The 18085-nt window shown below is 37.0% G+C and overlaps 1 long non-coding RNA gene and 1 pseudogene across 2 annotated transcripts in view; both read right to left on the bottom strand.

The window, feature by feature from the left end:
• Positions 1-18085, bottom strand: part of LOC134484004 (uncharacterized) — an 83226-nt gene that overhangs the window by 7966 nt on the left and 57175 nt on the right. For both annotated transcript variants that reach the window (XR_010061289.1, XR_010061290.1), the window contains one exon: positions 2599-2739. This is a non-coding gene — a long non-coding RNA (uncharacterized LOC134484004). The remainder of the gene's footprint in view (positions 1-2598; positions 2740-18085) is intronic.
• LOC108349227 (glyceraldehyde-3-phosphate dehydrogenase pseudogene) lies at positions 12699-14927 on the bottom strand (annotated as a pseudogene).

Raw genomic sequence — 18085 nt, 5'->3', positions numbered from 1 at the left:
TATCAAGCTATTCAGCTAAATGGCAATTAACTTGCTCTAAATAGCTTTTCTATAAACCAATATCAAACATACAGAGAAAAAAAACATGGACACATTTCCATTCACACTAGCCTTAAAAATATTTTGAAATAAACATAACTAAGACGATGAAGAAAAGTTATGATGAACATGTTAAACATCTGATGAAAGAGATAGAGAGTCACACTGAAAAACGAGAAGTCAGAAAGTGCATGGGGATTCATAGAATTAGTATTGTAACAATGACAATTTTACCAAATTCCATTTAGAAATTCAACGCAGTTTTTATTAAATTACCAATCTCATTCTTAACAGAAGTAGAAACACTATCTTAAAATTAATATGGAACCACAACAGAACCCTAATAACCTCAAAAACCTAAGCCAAAAGAACAATACCGGTGAGGTTACAATTTCAGAATATATTACAGAGACATAGGAATAAAAAACAATGAGATACTGGCAAGAAAAGGATTTGAAGACCTGTGAAACAAAATTGAACACCCCAAAATGAGTATATTTCATTTCGGCCATCTAATTTGTGAACAAACAAACAAATAAGCAAATCTGAAATAGAATAATAGCATCTTCAACAAATGGTGCTGGGCCCCTGGATATCTGTACCACAGCTGGCCAAGAATGAAGATTGGTGTGACTTTATAATACTAAAAATATTCTGCACAGCTAACTGAAAAATCAACCACTGAAGAGGAAAAATTATAGAATGGGAAAGCATCTTTGTCAGCTGATCATCTGAGAGAGGATAAATGTGCAGATTATATAAAGAACTAAAAAACTCAAAGAGTCAAATGACACATTAAAAGGTAGACCTGGGGGCTGGAGAGATGGCTCAGTAGTTAAGAGCACTGACTGCTCTTCCAGAGGTCCTGAGTTCACATGGTGGCTCACATCCATCTGAAGTGCGATCCAGTGTTGTTTTCTGGTGTGATGAAGACAGCAACAGTATACTCACATACATAAAATAGATATATAAATCTTTAAAATAAGTGGATCGTGGACTTGAACAGAGAATTCCCCCCAAAAGGAAAAAAATGGTAAGAAAGTGTTCCTTATCCCTAGAAATTATGAAAATGCAAAGCAAAACAACTTTGAGATTTCCACCTTACTCCAGAATGGCTAAAATCAGCAAAACATCTTACAACACTTTTTGGCAAGGATGGGGAGAAAATGAATCTCTCATTCACTGTTAGAGTTGAAGACTGGTCGAGCCATTCTGGAAATCAAGCTGAAATGTTAAAAAAAAAAACCTTAAAGTTAAACTGACCATATGATCCACCTATACCACTCATTGATTTAGGTGCAAAGATCTAAACATTTTGTCCACACTTTCTCATCTGTGTTCATTGTGGCTCTATTCACAATAGCTAGGAAATGTAAACCACCTGTCTTTCAATTGACAGATGAATAATGGAAATATGGTATATACAAACTATGTCATACTATTCAACTGCAAAGAAAAATCAAAACAAAATTTTACGTAATTAGATGGAACTAGAAAACATTATATTGAGTGAGGGATGACACACTTCAAATATTTTCTTTAATCTGAAGCTTCTAGCTCCAAATTTTCATATGTGATTTCATATCCTAGAGTGGGTGTAGAAACAAAGAAATTTAAAGGGAACTATCTACTTTCTAATTGGATATAAGACCCACTCCAAAAGAACGAATTTATTCCTGATACTGCAAACCTAGGAAATACCCAGGGCTAGGGATACCATGAATCTTGGAAGAAAACTGACTTTTGTAAATCAACATAATCTCTAATGACATCCTAAATATTTTTCCTTATTCCATCCAGTAAGTGTGGTCCTCATCTGCAACCATGAAAATTTCTATTTGAAATAGATGGGGACCAATAAAGGAAACCACACCAAATCAAAATGCAGATCTGGAAACTCCATTCCCAATGGACTTGTTTACAGCCACTGATTATAAGAAACAGGGGATGAAGGAGTTTGACTTGAGATTCTGTCTTCTAGGACTGTTATGAGGTATACCCATAAACATTCTACAACATGGATGCCATCAATAGATGTGGTAATGTGGACAAGAGAAAGCACATGAGACCTCATTTCTACACAAAACTACAAGTGAGTAAACAATACTGAAAGAGGGAAAGAGAGTTTTCCCTGGGGAAAAAGCAGGTTAAATTATATATTCAGAAAGAATGTATATGTATGCACATAGCAGCAATGAAGGAAGAAAGAGACCATGAATTTGAAATAGATTAGGGAGGGGTATATGTGAAGACTTGAAGGATGAAAGGGAAGGGGGCAATGATGTAATATACTATAATCTCAAAAATAAAATAACTTAAAAGAATAGTAATGGTGATTAAAAAATAAATAAGCAACTATTAGGTTATATTTAGCTAAAATTACATGTAATACAAATAAGTTTATGTATATTTGGGGTGATAATGCTTCCCTCAAGGGCCAGAGACTATCTAATAAGACCCATAGTATTGGGCTTGACAAACCTCCTTTGAAGTTGTGGGTTAAGGGGAGTCCGAGAAGCTCCCAAATCATTATATGCTACGGCTGTTGTCCTTGATTACCTTCTGAAAGTTGATGGTATGTCCCTATTGCTGAAAACTCCACACAGTTTGGACATAGGACTCAGAAGATTTGAACTGGGTCTGATCTGATAGCTTCTTCCTTGTGGACTGTCTTTTGTAGCACCAGAAGGTGATTGCAAGCTAAGTTAGGAAAAAAAATCAACTATCATACTCAGCTCTGAAATCTGTGAAGCACAACAATAACCAACATAGTAAGATATTATTAAAGGTGCAATAGGAGCACATATAGGTTCACATTAACTAGCAGCTGTCTAATTGGAATCAAGGTCTGTTCAGCCAGAGGGGAATCATGTCCAGTATTGTAAATCTGACAAACTATATGTTCCTAGTTAGACTATGTATCCTAGAGAACGTACTACCACCACTTTACTAAACCATTTTAATTCCTAACTGTATTCTAAATACTTACCTTTATACCCATGGATGAGTTTATATCTTGTCATGAAAGAAACTTGTTTTTGTGGTGGGAGACCATTACAGAAAGGCCCAGTTAATCAAAATGCAAAGAACCACTGATCATAGAGTGCCCAAACCCAGTTTATATCCCTACAGCAAACTCGTGCAGGAAAGAAACAGGAAAGCTTGAGGAAGAAGAGGAACAAAGAAAGTGCCAGAGGACCAGGATGTCTGCTGTGATGTTGTGCCTCCAAGCCATGCCAAGGAAGTTATATCCATAAAATCTCAATAACATGGATACCTAAGGAAGACTTAAACAAATCCAACAACAGTTGTCATGCCAAGATCATTAGGAGAATCCTCACAGGGTCTCACACATAGACAAAAATGCTACAAGCAGTTAAATACTGCTGAGAAATGGAGAATTAGTCTTTGCAAGGATGAATCCCTTCATTGATTATTCAATGCCAAATGGTCAGTCCTAGAAATACATAAATGCATGCAACACTGAGCAGACTCAGCGGACTTCATTTGTATGTTTATTTATTTATATGTATATGTAACAACAATGTTTAAAAAAGGAGACCATGAATTTAGAACAGGGTATGCATGAAAGTGGTAGCAGGGATAAGAAGGAGGGAAAATTTATGTCATTATATTTTAAATTATAAAAAACGTGGTGTATGGGGCTGGGGATTTAGCTCAGTGGTAGAGCGCTTACCTAGGAAGCGCAAGGCCCTGGGTTCGGTCCCCAGCTCCGAAAAAAAAGAACCAAAAAAAAAAAAAAAAAAAAACGTGGTGTATATATAGACAACAGAATTTTTATTAAGATATAAAGAACAAAGTTTATTATTTGCAGAGAAGTAGATGAAAGGTCAAATTAAAGTAGTAAGACTCAGAAATATCAATATTACATATTTTGAATCTATATTACAGTTATTATACACATGCAGACACCATCTGGAAGCCAAAGTGGGATTATATGAGGGTAAGAAATAATAAAAAGTGAGGAATAATAAGGAAGTGGGATTTAGGGGAGAAAGACAAAGATCAAAATTTTTCCCCCACGAACTTTGTATCTGGACAGATCTGTCAGAAGGGGAACTATTTGGGGAGATAAAGGGGAATAGTGTGAAGGAAAATATGAACAAAAATAAAATGATATACATGCATGAAAATATAGTAAAATACATTATTTGGTATGCTAACTAAAACGTAATTTTAAGAAAAGGAAACTCAGACCAAAAATATTATGACTGAGCAAATAAAATGCAGAACTACATTAGAACATAGGCTGCATTTTGGCCCTTAAAAGACTGATTTAGCTGAAATGGATTTATCACTGTCTTTTTGCAACAGAAACGAAGCTTACTAAAAATAGCAACTGCAAGCTCCTGAACTAGGTGTCAGGTGAACAAGATGGATTTGTTGATTAGACTCCCTGGACTCTGACGCACGCTACAAAAATATCACTGGGTTTAGACGTTGAAAACAGTTTGCTAGCCCACTCTCCCCTCCCTCAGGTCTGTCTTCTCAGTAAAACCAGTGACTGAACTAAGCTAGACGATAGTGTCCATATTTGGTTTAGTCCAGAGCTAACCAAAGTTTCAAACTTAGGATCTGGTAATCTGAACTGATTTTGGTACCCCTCAAAGAGCTTGGATCAAGTTAGTCAGGATAAATTGCACAAGGTCATTAAATTACAGGTCTACTGATATTTTATTATTTTAATAAAGAACACATCAGCTTAAATCAGTATTCTCTAGAATCCTAACTTACTTGGTGTGATGGTTTTTATATGGTTGGCCCAGGGAGTGGCACTATTAGGAGATGTGGCCTTGTTGGAGTAGGTGTATCACTGTGGGCATGACCTTAAGACCCTCCCTTATCCTAGCTGCCTGGAAGTCAGTCTTCCACTAGCAGCCTTCAAATGAAGATGTAGAACTCTCAAATCTGCCTGCATCCTGCCTGCCTAGATGCTGCCATGCTCCCACCTTGATGATAAAGGTCTAAACCTCTGAACCTGTAAGCCAGTTCCAATTAAATGTTGTCCATTATAAGACTTACCTTGGTCATGGTGTCTATTCACAGCTTTAAAACTTTAAACCTTAAACCTTAGTTATAAGACACTTGGTGATCCAACCATTCAAAACATTCATTCATTTTCCATAAATAGAATTTATTTCATGGGAAATAGAAATATATTAGTTCCATAGTTTGAAATGAAGCTCTTAGAGTTCATTAATTCTGTTCCATTGAAGAACCAAGTAGAATTACTTTGATCTTCTGAAGAACTGGAAAAGTTTTATTCATATAGATCTTTCCGTCTCCAGGATTCAAAGTAGAAACTATATAACATAGTTTTCTTACTCTCTTAAATTCAGTATCTTGTTCATAAAAACAAGAAATCAGATCTTTAGGTGTGACCTCTACAAGTCAAATATTTGTTTTTTAAATCATATACTTTATTCTTTTATATACCTATCCAATATTATCTCCTTCTAATTCCCTTTAGTACTCCTAACCCATCCTTCTCCCAGCTACATGTCCTTTCGATTTATTTATTTTTATTAATTAGCCACCAATCTAATTACTGCTGTCCATTTCCACATGGGTGCATGGCCACATACAGGGCATGAACAACCTACTAATAGCCACACCTGCAAAGGAAAGTGACTCTTCCTCCCTTAGTTGCTATTAACTGCTGGAGTGTCACTGAGTCCTCCTTGACCAATAACTTGTAGGGAGGCATTTCTTGCCTGGCTCTGAGATTTTAATATAATGACATATTTCTTCTTGGAGCTTCGTAGCCCATATATTACAAGTTTCGAGTTAGTTTTGAAGTAGTGGATTTACATAAGTCTTCTTCATGCATCTCATCTTTAATTTAGACTAATATCCTCCCTAACCCTGTCTTCTTTCCACTACACCCATCTCCAATTAAATCTTCAGCTGTTGAGGTGTGTGTGGTCTTTTGCTATGTATTGTAATGCTAAATACTAGCACCCAAGTCTGGGTTGCCCTCATCGAGGAGAGAATCTGCATGTACACAACTAATGCTCTGTGACCTTGTGCTCCAAGTTATCCCTGATTAGTAAATAAAGATGCCTACAGCCTATAGCTGGGCAGAAGAGGGATAGATCAGGTTTGTGTTTTCTGGAGTTGGAGGAGAGACCAGGAAGAGAATGGAGGAAGGTGGAGAGAGGATAAGATGTCATGGGATAAGCAAGTGATAAAAACCCGGTCATGAGGGCTGGCCAATTGGAGTTAAGAAGTGCCCAGATGAAACATGGAAAGTTTTAACATGGGGTTATTGATAGGGAAGCAGATACCAATAGCATACATGGTAGATATCTGTCCAGCATTAGTGCTGACTAAGACTTGTACATATAAAAGTCGTATGTCTTCTATCTGGGAACTGAATGACGTAAGGTGGGGTAGAAAGTTTACTACAATGTTTAATTCAGTATCTGCCTCCCTCCTTTAATATCACCTTGGCTATGCTTTCTAGTTTAATTTATTTCCTCTATTTGGAAGATCATAAGTTTCCATATAGCTTTTTCATGTGCTTTTCATTTTGGCTAAGCCTTAAGCCTTCCATTTCTTTTCCCCTCTTCATGTTTCCCTTTTAAATCTCTCCTCACCCTATATATATATATATATATATATATATATATATATATATATATATCTCTCTCTCTCTCTCTCTCTCTCTCTCTCTCTCTCTCTCTCTCTCTCTCTCTCTCTCTCTCTCAATTTTGCCTGTATCTTACTTCAAACTTTCCAACCACACTGGCCTTATTTCCAACTTCCTGGCTTTAACTCCAGGTTAAATATAGGAGCACATGATTTGAAATTAGGGTTCACACAAGAGAAAACATGCAGTATTTGTCTTTCTGGGTGATCTCACTACTGAGTTAGATAATTTTTCTAGCTCCACTTATTTACTTGGAGATTTCATAATTTCACTTTTTTTCACCTTAGTAATACTCCATTATTCATCTGTCCCAACTTTTCCTTATCAGTCTACCACCTGAGAGTGTTGTTGATAGCATTATTTAGCCATAGTGGTTTAAGTATCAATGGACATGGGTTGGACATGCAAATTTCTTTGTAGTGAGATATAAGGAAGGACCTTTGGGTATATTCTCAGTGGTACAGCTGTGTCATATGGTAATTCTCTTTCTATTTTTTTTTGAGAAACCTCCATACTAATTTCCACAGTGACGGTACTATTTTATATTCCCACAAACAGTACACAGGAGTTTTCATTTCTCTATGTGAACACCAGCATTTTTGTCATTTTCATACCTAATCTTGACCCTTCTGGCTGTGATGGGATGGAATCATAAAGACGTGTTGATTGTGTTTCTCTGACAGCTACATGTGGAGAAAACTACCATCAGTGTTTACTATTTATTTGTAATTTTTTTTGTTGTTTTGAGACATTATCCATCCTACAGAACAATTTTTTTCATTTGGTTGAATCAAACATATTTACACACCTACGATTATAATGCCATTACATATCAAGTGCAATCCAAATGTTCATACATGAATAAATGGAAAAATACAATATTTTATTAGTATTTTGACAAAATTATAACATATAGATGAACCCTGAACATTATATTGAGACAAGACCATTAAAAAATTAAACTCTTAAGTGAGTTCAGCACCTAAAAAGGTCAAAGTCACAAAGATTAAAATGATAGATACCAGAATCTCTGGGGAAAAAGGAAGAGGGCATTATTATTCATGGGTATGAAGTTTCAACCTGAGTAGATGAAAATGTTTTGGAACAGAATTGTGGTGGTAAATGTACAACAATGCAATTGTAATTATTATCACTGAATTATGCATTAAAATATATTTAAATGGTATGTATGTTTTAATATATGTTTATCACAATGACAAATAACTATAGTAACTTCGAGAAGAAAAATGTAGAGGGAGAAAGAATAAGTAGGAATAGAAAAGGAGAAAAATTCAACAAGAGTTTCTGAAGTTCTTTGATAATAGGATTCAGTAACATTATGCAGCATCTTAGCTGTTTTATTTAGGATGCATTATAGGAAATTGGATTAAGTTCTAAACAATATACCTTTCCAATAATATTTTCAATAAACATTTGTTAGTGTCTTTCAAGCAGCTCATACCGTTGAGACTTTTTTGGAGTAGAAAGAAAGGCTGGGAATGATAGGCACATAAGCAAGTAATTACAATAGTATCATCAGGTTTTAACAAGAAAGTGTATGGGGGAATGGATAGAAATAAATTTTGTGTGTGGTGTAGGAAACTGTTTGGCTCCAGTGCATTGAAAACAAGCTGGGAATAGAAGAATACACAGGAGCAATCAAAGAACTTCACAGTGATACAGCATTTGCAAGATTAATAGTTATAAAGGTAAAAATAATTTTAGACAGAGAATGAGGTGTGAGTGAAAATATTTTAGATTCAATGAGAAGTGCCTATTTAGGAAACTTGCCAGAGCCGGTTGCAAATATTGGTCTTATAGTTAGAAGTGTATTTTGTCCTAGCTTCTGAAAAGGTTAGATTATATTGAACTTAAAGTACAGTGAAGCAATCAAAGGTCTCTAACAGCAATAAGTTGGTCAAATATGCATTTCATGATGATTTCCATAGTTACAACTATAGAATTTAAAGGTCCATCAAATTTATACTAAATAGCCCAAAACAATTTAGAATTCCCCTCTCTCTTCTCTTTCCAGTTCTTCCCCACTTTTCTTCACATCCAGATTCACTCCCCTTCTGTCTCTCATTAGAAAACAAAGAGGCTTCTAAGGGATAATAATAAAACAAAATAAAATATACCATACAATATAATCATATAAAGCAAAATTTAACACATTGAAATTAGTCAGGACAAGCAGAAGGAAAAGAACCTAAGAGAAGACACAAAAAACAGAGATTCACTCATTTCCACACACAGGAATCCCAGAAAAACAATAAAATAGACACAAAGGGCCCGGTACAGACCCATGCAGGCCCTCAGCATGCTGCCTCAGTCTACATGAGTTAATGTGTGCTTTGCTTAAATTGATATACAGGGCTTTGTTTCCTTGGTGTCCTCCATCCCCTATGGCTCTTACACTCTTTCTGCCTCCTCTTCCACAGGGTTCCCTGAGCACTGGTAGAGGATAGAATAAATGGAGATTTCCTACTTAGGTCTGACTATTCTGAGGTTTCTCACTTTCTGAATATGGTCTGGCTCTGGGTCTCTGTATTTGCAGAAGGAAGCTTCTCTGGTGAGGGCTGAGCAAGGCACTGATAAATGAGTATAGCAGGATGCCATTAGGAGTCATATTGCTTACTTTTTAAGAATAGTAGTACTTGATTTTACCCTAGGACCCTGAGCTGTGCTCAGTTTTGTCTGTCTGTCTGTCTGTCTGTCTGTCTGTTTTGGTCATCTAAGCAGTTTCAGGTTGTGGAGTAGGCTTTAAGTCAAATCAGACATTAGTTGAGCACTTCAGTGGATTCATGATACCATTGCTGTAGCATATCTTGTAAGCAGAACACCATTGTAAATCAAATGTCTTGTGACCTGGGTTGGTGTTTACAATTCTGATTTGATAGGGTGAAAAATCATCTTTTTTTTTTTTTTACCAAAGATGCTAGAACATAGGGTTGAAGTCTCTGCAGAGACACCAGACCTACACCCCCAAGTTCAATAAGTTGTGTAAATGTTGCCATCAGTTTTTGGAGAGAGACCTACAGTCTTGACAACAGTCTGGGTTGTTTGAGCATTCCCATGGAAGCACTTTGGCCAATAAGTCAGTTAGATGTAACCCAATCCTGATGCTGGAAGCTTCATTTGGTGACAAGTGATGGCTAGATGGGGCTGTGATTCTACCATTATTTGGAGATTTCACTTACATTGTCTTCATAGATATACATATTTTAGAAATCTTCTGTTGCACTGGGTTTCGATACTACCCTTCATGTGCTCTTTAATATTAGGTATTTATCTTCCACATTCGCTTTAGTTTCATTGATGAACATAGATGCAATAATTTTCAGTAAACCATTTGCAAACAGAGTGCTGGAAAGAGCACATCAACAAGATCATCTACTATGATCAATCAAGAGAGGCAAAGATGGTTCAACATATATAAATAAGTAAATTAATCTACCATGTAAAAATGAAATATAAAATCCACATAATCATTTCATTAGGTATAGAAAATGCCTTTGACAAAGCCCAACAGCCCATCATTATAAAAGTCTTCGAAAGATTATGGGTGCAAGGGACACACCTCAACATAGTAAAGCTAAATTGAAACAAGCTCAGGGTCAACACCAACTTAAATGGGGAGAAACTCAAAGCAATTCCAGTAAAATCAGGAGCAAGACAAGCTTATTCACTCTTTCTACATGTATTCAATATAATATTTAATGTCTTAGATAGAGCAATAAGATAGCTGAAGGAGATCATCCACATATAAATAGGAAAGGGAGATGTCAGAGTATCTTTATTTGCAGATGATATGATAGTATAGATAAGTGACCCTAAACATTCGACTGCAAAATTTCTATAGCTGATACTTTCAGAACACTAGCTGAGTACAAAGATCTGTAGCCCTCCTATATACAAATGATAAATAGAGTGAGAAAGAAATCAGAGAAACACCTTTACAATAGCTTCAATTAATATAAAATATCTTGGGGATGACTCTGACAAAACAAGTGAAAGACTGTATCATAAAACTTCAGATCTTGAAGCAGATATCCAAAAAATGAAAAATGTAAAGTTCTCACATTCTCATAGAGAGGGAGAATTAGTGCTACGAAAATGTTCATCTTCCCGAAAGCAATGAATCTACAGATTCGATGCCATCCCCAGCAAAACTCAAGCACAATTCTTCACAGATCTTGAAAGGACATTTTCCTAATTATTCACTTTACATCCCACTCACTGACCCTCCTTCGAGTCTTCCCTCCTACAATCCTTTCTCCACTGCTCCCTCCATTTCTCCTCTGAGAGGGTGGAGCCCCTCCTCCCTGGTTACTCCCAGCCTGGCACATCATGTCTCTGCAGGGCTAGGCACTTGCTTCCCACTGAAGTCAAACAAGGTAGCCCAGCTAGAAGAAAGTATTCCACAGTTAAGAGCTTTTGGGAGATTCACAATGCCAATTGTTCAGGACACACATGAAGACTCAGCTGTACATCTGCTACATATGTACAGGTACAGGACTAGAGAAGAACATTTTTTAGCTTCATATGGAAATGCACATGTGCACATGTATGGGGAGAGAGAGAGAGAGAGAGAGAGAGAGAGAGAGAGAGAGAGAGAGAGAGAGAGAAAGAGAGAGAGAGAGATTGATTATTGCTGGAGGTATCACCATTTCTGCCTTCAAAATTATACTACAGAGCTCTAGTGATAAAAGCAGCATGGTATTGGCACAAAACAGACAAACTGATCAGTAGAATTGAATTGAAGATGCAGACATAAACCCATATATCTATTGACATCTAATTTTTGATAAAGAAGCCAGGAGTACACTCTGGAAGGGAGATAATATCTTCAGCAAATGTTTGTGGTCAAAGTTGATGGTTAAAATATGTAAATAGATCCATATTTATCAGCCTGCATAAAGTTCAATTCCAAATTGACCACAGACCTTAATAAAACCAGATACACTAAATCTGGTAAAAGAGAGTAGAAAACAATATTGAACTCATTGACACAGGAAAAGACTTTTTAAACTGTTAGTACTGTTAGCACAGTAACTAAGATACACAGTTAATAAATGGAACTTCATGAAACTGATAAGCTTCTGTGTAGCAAAATCATCATAATTTGGACCATATAGCAATCTATAGAATGAAAAAGGATGTTTATAAACTATACATCTGATAGAAGCCTAGTTTCCAATATATACAAAAAAACCCTAAAAATCTGAATATCAGACAAACACATCACTCAGTTTAAAAAAAGTTCAGTTTTAAATAGAATTCTCAAAGGAAGAAACTCAAATGGCTGAGAAATCCTTAAAAATGTTCATCATCAAGTCAATGCAAATCAAAACTACTTTGAGATTCCATCTTATATCTCTGAGAATAACTAAGATCAATAAAACAAGTGATAGCTCATACTGGCAAGAATGTATAGTAAGAGTAACACTTAACCATTGCTAGAAAGGACTGCAAACTTGGACAGCCACTATGAAAACCAGTGTGATGGTTTCTCATAAAGCATCAACCTGCCTCAAGAATTAGCTATACAAATGTTGGGCACATACCCAAAGTATGGATAAACAAAATAGAGTACATTTATATAATGAAATACAAGTGGACCAGTTTAAATGACCATTATCATTTAAATGGATCGGATTAGGAAAAAAAATCATCCAGAGTTCACCCAGACCCAGAAAGACAAGAATGGTATGTATTCACTTACACATGAATAATAAATAGTAGTTAAGTCAGTGATAACCAAACTTCAATCCATAGTGTCACAGGAATTAGGTATAGATTATGAGATATAGGGGTAGAGATATATGTTGCTAGAAAAGGGAAATAAAACATATAGTGTGGATGGGTGGATGGATGGGGTGGCTGGAACTGGAGGATCAAATGTACTGGGAAAGGGGAAGGAGAGATAGAAGGAGAAAATAATCTTAGTAATGTTTCCCTATCTTCGCAAGTAGCAGGGCTGGAACACAATTATATTTCAATTAACTCCTAAGTGTGTGCAAGAGTGAGACCATATCTCAAATATTACCCCAAATAGTGAGGTAAGTCTAATCTAAAGCAGTTTATGCCCTTCATTTTTGGGGGTGCAGCAAACTATTGATGGTATTTAAGAGAGTAGGGAGGGCTCTGTAGGCCCCTCCTGTTATTATGGGGTCTGGGATGGAAATTGTGAGGGAGATGCTCAGTGTTGGAGGCCGAATTGGGACTGGGACTCCTCAGCAACTGAGGGCTTCTCTCTCGCTCTCAGTGTCCTTGCTGGGTGCGTGACCCAGGGTTTCTCATTCCTTGGAGGTCATGTAGGCCATGAGTTCTACCACCCTGTTCCTGTAGCCATATTCATTGTCATACCAGGAAATGAGCTTTAAAAAGTTGTCATTGAGAGCAATACCAACCCCAGCATCAATGGTGGAAGAGTAGGAATTGATGTTGAAGTGGCAAGAGACAACCTGGTAGCCGAGAATGCCCTTTAGTGGGCCCTCAGATGCCTGCCTCACCAACTTCTTGATGTCATCATAGTGGCAGATTTCTCCAGGTGGCATGTAAGATCCACAATGGATACTTTGGTGGTAGGAACTTGGAAAGCCATGCCAGCGAGCTTTCCATTCTGTTCTGGATGACCTTGCCCACAGCCTTGACAGCACCAATGGATGCATGGATTATGTTCTGGGCAGCCCCTTGGCCATCATGCCACAGCTTTTCAGAAGAGCCATCCACAGTCTTCTGAGTGGCAGTCATGGCATGGACTGTGGTCATCAGCCCTTCCATGATGCCAAAGTTGTCATGGATGACCTTGGCCAGGGGGTCTAAGCAGTTTATGGTGCAGGATGCATTGCTGACAATCTTGAGTGAGTTGTCATACTTCTCATAGTTCACACCTATCACAAATGTGGGGTCATCGGCTCAAGGAGCAGAGATGATGACCCTTTTGGTCTCACCCTTCAAGTGGTCCCCAGGCCTTCTCCATGGTGGTGAAGATGCCAGTAGACTCCATGACATACTCAGTACCAGCGTCACCCCATTTGATCTTAGCTGGATCTCGCTCCTGGAAGATGGTGATGGGCTTCCCAATGATGATAAGCTTCCCATTCTCGGCCTTGAGTGTGCCATTGAATTTGCCATGGGTAGAGTCATACTGGAACATGTAGACCATGTAGTTGAGGCCAACAAAGGGGTCGCTGATGGCAACAATCTCTACTTGTCCAGATGCAGCTAAGGCAGCCCTAGTAACCAGGCGCCCGATATGGCCAAATTCATTCACATTGACCTTCGCCATCTTTTCTATGGGACAAGGTGGTACTGGGCTGTCCCTGGAACAGGGAGGAGCAGAAACTGCCCTTAATTTTATAAGTATACCCTATAGACTTACACCCAAATTAAAGTCCAATAACTACAAATGTTTCTCGTTTTGCTCAGAAAGATTGGCAATGCTTCATGCAAGTCTTGTTATAATAACTAAAAAAATCTGTAGATATTGCAATTTAGATGAATTTTAATCCAGCAACATAGTTGCACTGATCACCTCTGAAGTCCTAGGTCTGCATGATCTGACTAGAATGAAGATAGGGTCTTAGTACACACCTTTAATCTCTCTGACTGGAATTCTGTAGTACTTACTTTTAATCCCAAATGACTTCTAATTGAGGGAGAGAGATGAATAGAGAAAGATTTGACAGATTGAGTCAGAGATAGTATATTCCCAACTCTTAGGCGAAATGTTATTTAAGAGTGTTACAGGAAAAGTGAAAGCAATATAGTTGAGTGGAGTTGAGTTTTGTTCAGTCAATTGGGAGTCTGTTGAGGGAGTCAGTGCAGTGAGTACAGTGCAGTGGGGTTGAGTGTGTTCACGATTTTATGCAGTTCAGTGCAGGTCAGGAGAGGCAGTTGAAGCCAGAGAATAAGAAGGAGACAGAAGATTAGAACAGATTGCTAGAGTTAGTTTGAAGACCAGCAAAGCAATTCAGTGAGAAGCTGAGCGAAGCCAGATTGAATCAGTCACCTTGGAGAGGAGTTTGAGCCAGAACAGATGAGTTGAATTAACCAGCCAGAGTTCAGAAAGAACTAGAAAGGGTGAGCTTAGGTTGGGGATTTAGCTCAGTGGTAGAGCACTTGCCTAGCTAAGCACAAGGCCCTGGGTTCGGTCCCCAGCTCCGGAAAAAAAAAGGGGGTGAGGTTATTCAGTAGGAAACCTCTGAGATGGAAATTAGGACAGGCAAATAAATGTTACTTTTACATTACAAAACTAGTTTGCCAATAATATTGTAACATGCAACAATACTGAACTACCTAGAAATCCTATAACTTGACATTGTAGATACATAATATTTCATTTTTATTTCTAATATATCAACATAACACATGGGAAACCTCCAGTCCATACTTGCTTACAAGAACAATATAAAAGAAAGCCATCAATAAAAATCTGTTCCCTAAATCTAAGGAACTAGAAAAGGGTAGACTAATAGCAACAAAGTTTTAGTGGTCTATATCATTTCATCATACTTCATCCACACATTAGTGAAAAATATCCTTAGCTAATTCTTACAGGCCCAAATGGGAAACTGCTCAAAAAATGGTTGTTATTATTGTTGTTGTTATTGCTGTTGTTGCCATTGTGGTTATTTTTATACACCACTCCCTTTCTAATGTTGCAGTGTTTCTGATTCTAATTCCCAGCTGTTTTTTAAAACCACAGGCAATGATCAGAGTTCCTAGCTTGATAGTATCAGCTGTGATAAACAAGAAACTGATCTTCCATCACTCATCAAGCAGTGAATGGCCTGATTTCTCTCCAGATCCATGCCAGTGGGATGAATTTGTGTGCTAAGCTCCATTTTTTTTGTGTGCGAAGGAAGTAATTAGTATTCTGATTATCCTCCCAAGAGTAATGTCAGTTGGATATAGTGCAAAATTAAGCTGCTATTTCTACCCACCCTCAAAAACATAATGTGACCAAATGCTGTGTTTTATTTGTTTGCCAAATTGATTCATATTCAGAAATAAATGGGATATATCAACATACTAAAGAAAAAAATCATAAGACTTCTATCAAGTAGACTGAAAAGAAATTTAATAAAATCTATTACCCATTCATAATCAAAAATTTCAGCCAACTTTCCATAAGAGAAATTTCCTTATTTTTATTAAGAATATTTTTTAAAACAAACTTTAGCATTGACACCATACTAAATAATTAAAACCTGCTCATCCCTTAGATAAAAGGATATCCACTCCTTCTTTATATAATTTATATATTACTTTTTAAATGTTCATTGGTGATTTTGCTTGCCCCCCCCTCTCTATGTGTTTGTGTGCTGATCCCCTTAAACTGGAGTTCTGACCTTGGAATAGGTCTGGCCTTGTTGGAGTAGGTGTGTCACTATGGCCATATGCTATAAGACCCTTATCCTAGCTGCCTGGAAGTCAGTCTTCTCCTACCATCCTTCAGATGAAGATGTAGAACTCTCAGTTCCTGCCTTACCATGCCTACCATGATGCGGCCATCCTCCCACCATGATGATAATGGACTGAACTTCTGAACTTGTAAGCCAGCCCCAATTTAATGTTGTCCTTTATACGAGATGCCTATGTCATGGTGTCTGTTCACAGCAGTAAAACTCTAAGACACTACTCCAACTCTCTACCTTAAACAAGTATTGTTCATTTTTAGGCCCCAGATTTCTCTATATCTATAAAATGAGATTCAGGGAGAGTGGATAGGGTGTCAGTTACCAAGAATTATGAGTTGAACTCAATACCTGGGACTCTCTACAAAGTTGTTTTTTGATGTCAACACATGTGTGCACAAACAAATTAAAGAAATAAAATATAACTTTTTTTTGATTTTCAAGACATTGTTTCTCTGTGTAACCCAGGTTGTCCTGAAAAATACTCTGTAGACCAGGCTGGGCTTGAACTCATCATAGAGATCCACCTCACTTTGCCTCTAGAGTGCTGGGATTAAAGGTGTGTGCAACTACCACACAACTTAAAATTAACATGTTAATGATGATTAAACTCTTCTTCCACTGGATTTAAAAATATTCTATAACAGTTAACACTCATGTGTGAAATTTGCCCGAAAATGTTTTCCTAGTTTCTTCCCATCTTCATCATTTGTTCCACACTTCATATTTACGACTTCTCTTATAGCAATTTCAACAATAACATCCTGGAGTATTTGTGATTATCCAAATACCATTCTCAATTTTTATATATATTAACTTAATTTTACACAGGCATAGAAGGCATGTTTCTGCTATTAGAGGCAGAAATATGATTCAAACCTAACAATCCAGTTTTCATGTGATGTGGGACTTTACTACCTGCAAAATATTCAGACTACTACACTGATTTGCATGAGCTTAAATTTAACAAGGCTTAGAATCATCTCAGATATTTAATAATTATTTGATACTCTTCCTGTATTTATTTCCTAGTTTTGCCTTTTAGCTACTTCCCTTTGAGTGATGATAAAGATGGTAGTGGTGGTGATGGTGGTGGTGATGGTGATGGTGATGGTGGTGGTAGTGGTGGTGGTGGTGATGGTGATGGTGATGGTGATGATGATGAAAACACAGCCACGTTTTTATTATTATACTATCTAAAGGTTTATTTCTCACATTTTTTATTTTCATGTGATAAATGAATGAGAAAATTAGTTTCCCCCCATTGTCTTTTCAATTAGGCGTGTAGTTAAATGAGTAGGGAGATGGGGAGAATCTAAGAGGAGATTTTGAGGGAGGGGAACCATGATCAGATTATATTGCATGAAAAATTATTTCAATAAAAATTAAACAAATGTTGGCCTGATAGAGTAAACACTAAAATGAAAAACCAAAGGAACTGGTGAAGTGGCTTAGCAGGTAAAATACATGCCATACCTTCCTAATAACCTGTTCAATCACTAAAACTCACATAAAGATAGAAGAGAACTAACTAAAGTTGTTCTCTGACTTCCACACATGTGACATATGTGGTTTTGTCTCTTACAAATTTCCTGATTTCATTCTCCTGTCTAATGATTTAATGCATTTCCTGAAGTCCTGATAGTAATTCACTTTCCATTCTAAGTTACTCAGAGTCAGGTGTTATTATAAGAAACCAGAGAACTCTGGTTGAGCCATCAACTTAACCATGCACTGATTTTTACAGACATCTGGGTCTGACATTGATATCCATGATTTAGTGAACAAGCCTCAAAATATATTACTACCATAACTTAAAAATATGTTTTAATGGTCTACGCAGATTGTGTTCTATTAGTTTATTTAGCAGTTTCAATATTTGGTTCATATGTTATAGTTCTTCCTCATCATACAAATACTTATCTACACATTTACGATATAAGTTTAT

The sequence above is a fragment of the Rattus norvegicus genome, chromosome X (assembly GCF_036323735.1).
Source record: "Rattus norvegicus strain BN/NHsdMcwi chromosome X, GRCr8, whole genome shotgun sequence".
NCBI classification, from domain to species: Eukaryota; Metazoa; Chordata; class Mammalia; order Rodentia; family Muridae; genus Rattus; species Rattus norvegicus.
Note: the sequence above shows the minus strand (reverse complement) of the source record. Positions and strands in the feature narration are given on the sequence as shown.